Source organism: Parus major, chromosome 12 (assembly GCF_001522545.3).
Source record: "Parus major isolate Abel chromosome 12, Parus_major1.1, whole genome shotgun sequence".
NCBI lineage: Eukaryota > Metazoa > Chordata > Aves > Passeriformes > Paridae > Parus > Parus major.
The window spans coordinates 17,125,977-17,137,419 of NC_031781.1; positions in this window are offsets into that span (position 1 = coordinate 17,125,977).

An 11,443-nucleotide genomic window follows, 5' to 3' on the forward strand; every position below is an offset into this window, starting at 1 on the left:
ACAAGTTGATCTCACTTTTCAATGGCCTAAACAGCTGTCAGTTCTCAGCAATGACCGATAATTGGTCAGGAGAAAAGACTCCAGGCAGTTCCCAGCAACTTCAACTTTTCTTAAAGGTAAAGTAACTCCATGACACCTGGGTTTGTCTTTGAGTCTTGTTTTGTGCTCACCAAGCCCAAGGAATGATGGTGAAATGTTTATTAATTGTAATTACTGTTGGGAAAAAAACATATATGGCAGCACCTGAGTTGTGCAAAGGGGCTTCCCAATACAAGAAGGTGATGTATAGGCCACAGCAGAGATCACATTTGTTAAAGTTAATATTCTTTGTGTATCTTAGTGGACTTATTTGTGGCCAATGACTAATAAAAACACTGCTGGATTTTGCTGTTTTTTTCCCAAATGTGTAATATATTCCCATTTTCCAAAGAGGAGGGATTTGTTTGCATTGCATGGTTGTGTTGCAAGAGCTAATATATTAAACATTTTCCCAAAGGATATCAGTGGTCTTTAATTAACTTTTTTCCCATAGGCCTATAATACAGCATTATACAATATTTGGTCAGTACCCTGCTCTCCTACTCCTGGCTAGGACTTATTGGCTCTCATTTCCTGGGGGAGCTTTATGAGTGCAGACAGGAAGAATGCATCAAATGAAAAGTTAATTGTGTTTAAGCTGTGGGTGAGAAGGAAACAGAGTTGAGGCATCCATTCTCTTGTGCCTCTACAATAAGAAAAGCTAAATATACAAGTTCCTAGGCTACTAATGCAGGAAAGCAGGGGAGAATCAGCTCAGTTGGAGGATAAAATATAAAATATTCAGGCAGCCACAGGAAACTTCCTACTTGAGTCTGAAAGCTGGTGGCAGGATGGTGGAGGGGCCAGCAGTGGTGGGGATCATGTCCTGAGGAAGGATAAAATCCTGTCTGCTTCCCAAAGGCTGTGAGCCAGATTCCACAGAAGCAGCAGCGAGGGCTGGGACAGAGGGACTGGTCCCTTGGCAGACTCCTCATGAATGATGGCAGGGTTTGGTGCCAGCCCCTGGGCAGGGTCCTGCCCCTGCCCTGCTGGCAGGGGGGGCTTTAGGGGAAGCCAAGTGGGGCACATCTGAGATGGGGATGTTGGAGCAGCTCCCAGTGCTCCTCCTCCAGCAAAATCTGTTTTGTGCAAGGACATCAGCTCCCAGGGGGGTGATAACATGAGAAATAGCAGCTGTTTCAGAGCAGGATTTCCAATATCCTCCTCACTGGAGATGTCCCTATTGCTTATAAGACATTTTCATTGGAAAGGTTCCAACTGTCAGCAGCAATTTACCCGGTGAGGGTCTGTTGTTTTCTGCTCTAATCTGGTTAATGGGGCTTTGTGGAAGCAGGTCCTCAGATGTTTGCTTGATCACTGATCCCAGAGAGACAGTTCTAGATTTTCTTTATTTTTTGGGGGTTTAAGGTTTTTGTAGGAACTAAAATTTGGTGAAAATTGCTGCATTAAAAAGGTGGCTTCTACCTCAGTTCTGTGCCAAATCTTACCTAGCATTGGAATTTCAGATTTGATCCAGATTACTTTGATGCTTGCTGTAATTTACTCAAAATTTCATAAGCTGTTGGATTGTCTTGCCTGTGACTTTAGCAAAAGTTGGTTATGCTAATTTAGAATTTATCACAAACAGCCTGGTCCTAGTTCAGGTTTGAGCAGTAGAGGCCAACTCCAGAGACAGAGTTTTGAGAACTTCTGGTGAATGGGGCATGGGAGGAGGTGGGGAAAAGACAGACAAAAATGCAACTGTGATGATTCTCTTGGAATTTGATTTGCATCTTTTCAATCTTTAGAGTGCACAGACCAAGATGCATTGAGTGAGAGCAGCTCAGGACCCTCCCCAACAGTGAGCATGTGTGTTCTTGTAAATCAAAATTAACTGGTGTGCTGGGATCTAATGTGCCAACTGCACATGGCAAGTGACAACACCAGTGTGGCTTTATTGCTTGGATGCTTGTAACCTCTAGAGATCTTAATTAAGGTTTCATTGTGCCGTTCATACACTTAATTAAAAAAATCAGTTCAGTCCAGTGTCCTGATGCTGCAAATACCTGCATGCTCTTACCTTTATAATGAGTGATTTTGCTGGAAATATTCATAAAATTCATAACATTTCAATATCATAATGAACCAAGCAGGTTGACTGCTCGTATATGCCCCAAGGTTGTTGCTATTAGGCCAGTACTGATGATAATGTTTTAAGAAAGGTGGATTATTAGTAAATATGTGCTCAGTTGTCACAGCACAATCAGAGGAGCTGCACCCTGAGCTTCACATTTGTATCCAGGTGCACCAATCACTTTGGATTTTCCTCTCAGTGTGATGTGACAGACTGTGACTGACACTGGGTAACAGTGAAAGTGATCTTTGCCCAGGAATCTTGATTGGCAACCCAGGGAAATAAAAGTAGTTTTTGGAAAGAAGCGTGGTGGAAAAACCTTAAAATAATAAAGAAGGGTGGGGGAAGAGTATTTAGTTAATAGAAAGGAGTTCCTACATGTATCAGATTTTCTTTAAGGATATGTACATTAAGTACTGAAATGCATTAAATCCTCTCTCCCACAATGGTTTTATTCAGATTGCAGGCACACAGATGCTGCTGTGCCTGACTTCAGCTGTTATGTCCATAAAACCAAAACAAGATGATTGGACTGAGGCTGTTTGTACAGAACACATTTAAATTAATTTAGAAATGGTGGTTTTCACTGAGATGGACAAAGTTAATAGTTTTCTTGGATATTTGTTGTGTGATGGGCTTTTCTCTGCTGTTGGGCATTATGCAAACTCCCATTTTAAACAATTTCTTTGCACATTGTTTTTCCCTGTAGCCTAAACAAGACCATAAAATTGCTGCTATGCTTCTAATCCTGATGGCAACACTTTATATAAAATATCTCCTGATCTCAGACATCATTAACTGTGATTAAAACAACTGGCAGTGGTTTGATGAGCAGCTATAAAGGGGTGTGTTTACCTGCCTTCTCAACCTTTTGTTCTTCTAACAGGACACTTAGATCAAATCCAGTATCAGTGGAGCTTTAATATGCAGTTTCAGGTAGGATGAAATAAAGAAGATCACAGCTTGCATTAATTTATGGACAGAGCTTGGGAGACATCATAGGAATCTTTATTTCAAGTTTGAACAGGATTTTTTTTCTCGTGTAAACAAAGGAGTTGCCTTTGAGATGAGCTTGGTTCTGTGTGAATGATGAAGGGAATAATTCCCCACATGGATTTGTGACAATCTAGCTCTGGGTGTTGATGATTCAAACTCTAGACTTACCCAGTTCCTACAGGGAAATGTAGAATGAATTCTGGATTTGTGGTCAGTGGGAACCAGACCTGTATCTTTCTAGCAGCTGGATGTTGTGAGTGCTGTAGAAGCTCGTCCTGAAGGAGCTTTAGTTAGAATCTCATCCCACTGCCCCAGGCTGTGCAGAAAATATTCAGCAATAGCCAAGCCATCATTTGGTTTGGCTACGTGTCAGAGATGTGTCTGTGAAGTTAAAATTACACAGAACATTTGTATGAGAGCTTTAGGAAGTGTCACCTGTTTCTTTCTCTGTTGTGGGGGCACAGAGCAGGATTTTGGCTGCTGGCCCTGCAGAACTCACCTGAGCCTGACACAGGATCTTTGTTACAGAATCTGCCAAATTCCACAGGCACCTTTGCTCCATCACCTGCCAGCAAGGTGGGTTTGCTGATCAGCCCTTAATGTTTCGCAGCTGAATGTTTGAAGGCCATCCTGAAAACCCCAATTAATTATTTAGGATGTTCTTTCTTTACTGGGAGCTGTGTGAGAGAGCACCCAGCCTTTGCAGAGGGGCTGATGCCCGGTGCCAGCTCTGTCCACATCCATCACAGGATGGAGATTCATCCTGTGCAACAAAGGGTGCTGGAAGTCTCCTGCTGCTCCTGGGCCTGTCTGGAGCTAAATCTCCCTCTGGAGCCTGGCAGGGCTGGTGCTAACCCTGTCCCATCTGCCACTGATGTTCCAGCAGTGAGCATCAAAAACATCTAAAACAAAGGCCTGCACCTATTTTGGTCAGTTTAGAATTGTCAGGACTAAGTTCTAAAATTAGCACCTACCTGAAAATAATAATAGCTGGGGAGAGAGAGTCTGTGCTGTGCTAGGAGCCTTTGAGTACTGAACTCACTTAAATCATGCTCTGAAGGCAGCAGGGCTGCTACCAGAGCATAAAGGAGTTTGTATATGAGTCTATATATGGATTTCCCCAAGATCTTGGATCTTAAGGAGAATTTAAAGCGTCTGAATCTTTCATTATCTCAGCTCTGGTAAAATATGAAGGCTTTTTACGCTGTGGCACAATGATATTTTATTATAATTTATTTTTCAGTAGGCCCCAAGAAGCAGAGGAATTACTTTCAAGCAGTCTAATTTATAGTCTAATATTTGTATGGGACTGATTCACAAGTAATTAGGTATCTGTGCTTGTATTGAATTTCCTTTTAAAGAGCAATAACTTAAGTCTATAGAAAATGCTGTGGGATTTCACCCATTCCAAAGTCTGCAAGTGTTTGTTTTATCAAAGTAAACAATGGATGGCACTTATTTCCCTGCATGTAAAACAATAAAAAAACCTCTTTTTGGATGCAGGACACAGGTTCACTATTTTAATGTCCAGCAGCCAGCATTCCACTGCACTGTTAATGGATTAACACCAGCTGGGTGATTTGGTTCCTCTTTGAGAAATTGAACTCTGTAGAAAAAGTGAGCTTGGAGTTTCTTGAATCTTGTCCTGGGAGTTGTTTCCCCTCCAAGTTATAAAATCCACTTATCTCTCTTGTGACTTCTTTGTACTTAACAGAGATGCCTTAAAAATGGCAAAAATGGGAGCAGGAGAGGTAAAAATCAAGGAAAACATCAGCACTTGATGACTTGAGATAACCGCTACAGGAGATTGCAGGCGAGCTGAGCAGGTTTAGCAGGAGGCATTTTCCCCATTTCCCAGACATTTCCTTCCCCCATGACGAGGACATGGGGACAGTTCTGCCCCATGGCCACTTCCTTGGTGGCACCATGGCATTGCCAAATGTGCTGTTGGCAGGGGAAATAAAGATTGGATGCACCAGGAGGGTCTGGCTGAGCTCTGCAGAGGTAAAGAATGGCAGGGCTGTGGTGTCAATCACTTCCCAAAGGGTCTCTCTTCTTTTGTCTGAAGCTTTATTTTCTTTTGGTTTAGCAGCTTTGCTTGGAATTAATTAAACTCCTGACTAAATGCTGTGTCTTGGAAGGGGAAAATGGGGACTTCCAGAGGAATTTAAAACCAAAATTGCAATGGTTCTTTACTGATGAGGCTAAACTCTTTTCTCAAACATTCATTAATGTGGTGATTTGGATGCCTCTATATAGAGGGAGATTGTGCTGGATCCTCTTGGTTTTGAGAAGCATTCAATGAATGGAATTACTGGGCATTTGGACAGGATTTGTACACTGTATCTGTTCCTCTTAATTGCAGTAAGATAAAGTAGGGATGACTTAAAAACTTAATTCTGACTTGGAGAAATGTAGCAGAATTTGGCCAATGTTGAGAATGAGATTCCAGAATCTTAAATATATGTTAGGATGACTTGGGTAACAAGCAAAGCAAGGTCTGCTTAATGTTTTAAGCTCTTTCCCAAACAGCAATGAGTTTAAGCTTGTGGACAAGTGTGAATTTTCAGAAAATTACCAGGATTTCAGAACTGAGCATAGTTAGTTCTGTTTGGAGCCCCCTCACCACAGGGAGCTGTTTGGGGATATTGGATAATTGCTGCTGCTCTTTGGTTGCTGTTAATATCTGTGTTTATGGGCATCTGGATACTTTCATATTGTTAACTTTTTATAGGGATCCTTAAGAGTGTGTCTGTGTGTAATTACGCAGCCCTGTGGTCTGTATGGAATTCTGTTATCCAAAGTGGACGTAGCTGCTATTCTGAACATTTCAGCTTCACCTTCAGCACTGAAACTTTGGGTACACTTACACAAATTTGCTAATAAACTCTTTGCTTTTAAGAGCTGGTTTGTGGGAATATCTTATGTATTGAACCCCCCCCAAAGCACCAAAACCTCTGCTTGCTGGAAGCTAGAGTGAACTGATGTGTGAATAGCTGATTTTTTTCCTCACACTTACTTTAAAATTACATAACTGCTACGCTTGGGTTGTGAATTACCAGAGCAAGTAATATTCTGCATCCAGTTGGACTTCTAATAATATGAAATGCCCCACTGAACACCTGTTTGAATTATTGTAATGGTTTACAAGCCTGTGGAGCATTTCCCAGGCCATTCTGTGCAACGAGTGCCTGGCAAACCCAGCTGGGGCAGTGCCTGAGGCTCTGGAGCCACTGCTGCTGTGTGAGTGAAGCGTGGGGAAGCTGGAATGTGAAATTCCCAGCTCCCTGTGAAGCAAAGAGAACGTGGTGCTTTCACTCCCCCTGTAAGGATTGCAATGAATGGGAAAATGTTGCTTTGCATCTGTGAGCTGTGAGGTTTTTAAACCCCACATTGCTGTGGTGTGATTTTGGTGTTGGAAGAGTGAGCTCTGGAACACTGCTCTTGGTAGGCACTTTCCCAGCCATTATGACATTTGGTGATTAAGTGAAAACTCCCAATCAAGTCCTTGCTCCAATTTGTGTTTTCCATGAGTTTTTAGGAAACAGAGCTGAGGAGGGAGAGAAACCCTGGGGAGTTTGAGTGGGATGTGCAAGTCCCACTGGTGCTGAGGAGGCTTTGCCTCAGAGTCACGTTGTACCTGTCTGCAGGAAGGTCATTGATGATCTAAGATAGAAAATCATCTGGATTTCAGTCATGGAGGGGTGAGCCTGTGTCCTCAGAGTGGGTTTGTACCTTTCAGGTGGTTTAATCCCTCTTTGGCAGAGTCAGCTGCAGGAATGGAGCCAGTATCATTAAGAATCCCAGTGTTGTATTTCTTACATAATCACTGATTCTACAGTGGCTTTAGAGCTCTTATTGCCTACAAGCTTTATCTCAGCACTGAGGATTCTTTCTGAGATGAAAAATGCTGTTGTGCTCTGCAAAAACCGGATCTGAAGGCTTGGGAAGTGTCTGAGTGCATCCCCTCTGTTATTTTGGCTGTGGTCTCTGTAGGATTGCTGTGTTTGATTGCCCCTGGTGACAGTCCCTCATCAGGCACAAAGGACAAGCCACCTCATTTGGACTGAGGACACAGCCCTCCTGGCTGTGTCTATCAGTCTCAGCAGCTGGAAGTGTTTAAATAGTTGAATATCCTTTTATGTTACTGAAATAAAAATTATATTATAAATAATATATATTATATTTACTATATTATATACATATAAACTATACTATAATGTAATGATTATATAATTTAATATACTTATTTTAAATTATATTCTTAAATAAGAAGCAAAGCCAAGGCTATTTCACTATTGTTTTTATTTTTTCTACCTTTATACCCCTAGAAACTGATGGAAATTAAAAGTTTAATTCAGCAAATTCAACAAAAACTTCTGTATCAGTCTTTGTGAGAGCTGCCTGAAACCATTTGTTGGGTCTAGGGCTCAGATGTGTGACTTGTTTACTTTTACAGCCCCTTATGCCAATACTTTCATCCAGTATTTATGCATTTTTTGATTCTCCTGACTCAAAAAAAATAAACCCTAACAAAAAAATAAAAAGTTACTCTTGTTACTCAAACTATTCCTTGTCACCAAGCAGACTTTCTTACATAATGTTTTCTTTCTTTGGGTGTGATGAAAGAATGATGATTTTTTTAAAAAGTTCTGCTGACTTATTTTTGAGGAAATAACTTGATTTTTGTAAAACTGCCATGATTCTAGAGAGATGGCTCCTGCTGAACATGGAGCAGGCAGTGACTGCTCAACAAGGTTCAGCAGGGCTGTTTAATGAGGGGTGAAGACAATACAAATGCAAATCCAGGGAACAGTTGCTTTTTCACAGTTGGTAGGCTGTGTTGCAGGTGCATTTTCTTAATGAAGGTTAATTTGTCTCATATTTTAACCTGACAGTACTTGGCATTGTTAGTACATGGGCTTGCTTAAAGAGGTAAAGGGAAGCTTTTCTTAGGTGAGGCTGGGATTTTGATTTCAAGTGTGCTGAATATTAGCTGGAGTTATTCAGGAAAGTCCTATTAGATTTTTATGAGAGAAAGGGCCTTTTGATTATTTTGACAGATTGGCACAAGGCCAAAACCAGCTCTTTTCCTTGGATATAAATCCTGAAAGGCTGAGATAAAATGGAATAGATTGGTGCTGATCAAGATTTACTGAAGGAGAACCAGAGGCAGGCTTGAGTACCACAGCAAGCAATAAAAAGGCCTTGGACACCTTCTGTCACATTAAACCCAGAGTAAGAGCCACTGGCCTGGCTCAAGCTGGTCAAAATCACCTTATCAAGTTTACTGTGTAACTGTGAAAAAAAAAAAGAGAAAAATTACCCTGCACTGGCAGAAGAAAAAGCTTTTCTGCAGTTGCTTATTAAGCATCATGTGTAAATTATCCATTGTTATCCTACTGTACCTCAAAGCCTTTTAAATCTCTCATGCCTCTTGTATCGACTTGTTTTCGTCCAGTATGAGCTCTCATGAATGCTGGATGCTGAAGGACTGGCTTAGAAATCAATTCCAGCTTCTGAAATATTACCTCTATGCCAGTGACTTCTGCTTCAGGGAATCTAGTTCAATATCCTATCTTACACCCATACAGATGACTCCTTTACCTTTCTTATTTCTGGAACATGCAAAGGGATATTTCTACTGTTGTAAAGTAAATAACACCAGAAATCCATGTGTGAAAAGGGCCTCTGGTATCTCTGGCAATGGTCAAAGGAATTTGGAGTTTTTCCCCTCTCACTTGAGATGTGATCCCAGGGGATAATGACTGAAAGCACAATTTCCATGATATTTATACAATAAACCAATGACTTTAGTTCAGTCTTTTATAGATTGCCACGGAAGAAAAAGCAGCATAATCTGGCATCTGAGTAGAAAGTCTCAGTGAGATGTTTTGTATCCATTGGCATTTTCATCTTGCTGCTCTTACACAGATACAGAATTGGTAAAAGGATTTCTGTATTAAAAAGATGCTTATCTCCTTCAGCTGCTGAGTTCACTTTAGGAGTAAGTTTTAATAAGGAATTGGCTGTATAATAGAATAAAGACAGATTAGAATCATGTGGGATACCTTTGAGGGTAGTTTGCTCCATGTTGCTCATAGTGAGGTGCAGTATTTGATCCTTTATAGCAGGATCAAATTGTGGAATTTAGAAAAATTTGGATGTTTGTCAAGGGGTGTACTTAATTCATTTTTTGTTTTTTAACTTCTCAGAAGCACTTTTGAAAAGGATCTGTTATATCAAGAGTTTGGTTTCAGCAGAACCTTTGCCATTTATGCCTGCATTTACCTTGAGTGTGTGTTTCATCAATGGGAATTACAGTCAGCCTTTCTCGAGGAATCCTTTGGAGAAGATGATGTTCAAATGTTTAAATTAACATCCCAAAGCCTCAGTTATGCAGAAAGAACCAAGACAGTTCCTTGGCAGAGTCAGAGCATCTATGAAAATTGAGGATAAAGAGAGTTTTGATCAGTTGCAGGGATTAAGGCAAAGGAAGCAGTTTAACAAGGTGAGGTTTCAAAAATGTAGGTATTCCAGAGCCTGTTTTTAAAAGAAATTCCTGCTTCCAGAATTAGAGCTTCTCTCTCACCTCACAGACTCAGTTCCTGCAGCATCCTTGTGGCCACACAAAACTGAAAATTTAAAATGTTTTGAGACAGTGGAGTGTGAAGCTGACTTGCTTTGCAACAACAATTATTGATCAATCCAAATTTAACTTCAAGCCCACAATAAAGCAGAGCAGCCAGAGAGCAGTGATGTTTTTGCAATATTGGTTGCAGAAGGTCCCTGTGCAGAGCTGTGTCCTCAGGGCTGGAGGGGACACAGGGATGGACCAAGGAGCCTCAGAGGGCACAGCAGCGTGGTTGGACACACAGAAAAGGTGTGGAATGAGGAATCAGCAGCTTTACAGAAGCTGGTTTTGCACTCCTGGGTGCTCTGCTAGGTTAATTTATTTCTGTCTAGTCAGAGCAATGATAGACACAAATCTCACTTCTGACCGAAACCAAATAAAATCATTATTCCCCTGGAGCAGCTGGGGTGCTGACAATACTTTAAAGAGGCATATCCATCAAGAGTGGAGCTCGAAAATCAGCTTAGGATGAGGTCCTGAGCAGAATGGTGCTGGACTTCCAAATCAAATATGAATACTCCCAATTTTGAGTAATTGTGTAAGTTTAGGTCCTGGCTTTAAGAAAAGAGGTTTGTTTCCTTTTTCCTTTACTTTGCAGGTGTGAAATTTCACTTTGATGTACCATGTCTGTGCTCTTGAAAGGTGTGCTCTTATTGAATCATACTTGATGGGCATAAATTTTTGGTGCTTCAGGTGCTGCTCACAATCTTAATGATTTGTGTAACACATTAAGCTTCAAACTTGCTTTTTTGATTAAATTTCTAACAAGCTTGCTGGTGAATATTAATTACTTTTAAAATAGTAAAATCCAGAGTATATTTAAGGTGTGGTTAATAGCACATATTCCACACTAGACTGCCCTATTGCTCATAATCTGGTTTATTTTGGTTAAAAGCAGAGTTTGTCATTAAGCAAAGTTCTGTCCCTCTGAATGATGCCCTATGTTGCTGCTTCCTTCACCTCTCTGTGGGCAGCTCAGGTGTGCCTTGGCAAGCAGTGAGGATGTTATCTGTGGTCACACCTGCCTGTTCTCCTGGCTCCATCCCTTAGGGAAAGCTCCAGAGCTTTCCTTAACCCTTTAGGGGAAGGTGTGAGAGCTCAAAATAATGAGCTTTGGAAGCTCTCATAAGACCACAGAGGAAATTGTTCACTTGCACATGAAAGTTCCATTTGGAAAATCCAGCTGGATGGGGCTTGGAGCAGCCTGGCACAGTGGATCCCTGCCTGTGGGATCAGCTTTAAGGTTCCTTCCTGCCCAGACCATTCCAGAATTCTGTGACTCTGGCAGCTCTTGGGAAGCAGACTCTGATTTCACTCTTAGCATGGCCCACAGTGGGAGTTGTTTTGGTGGGAAACTCCTGACCAGCTCTTCTCAGGGTGGTGGGAGGTTCTGTCCCAGCCTGGGCACTGCAGTGTGTCTTTTGTTCACCTGCTGAGCTCACAGAAACCCAGGGAATATCTGCTTGATGCTCCTCAGAGTTCTCTGCAATTTCACACCTTGCAAAAGGACAACTCTGACACAGCTTCACCTCCCTGAGTGCAGGGGGTGAGACTGAGGCTGTAAATCTCCTGGATGACAGAACATAAAATCTGCATGGATCATCCAATCTCTCCTGCTCTGACTGATAAAAAAGAAGGGTTGCTGGTGGGTAGTAAATTAG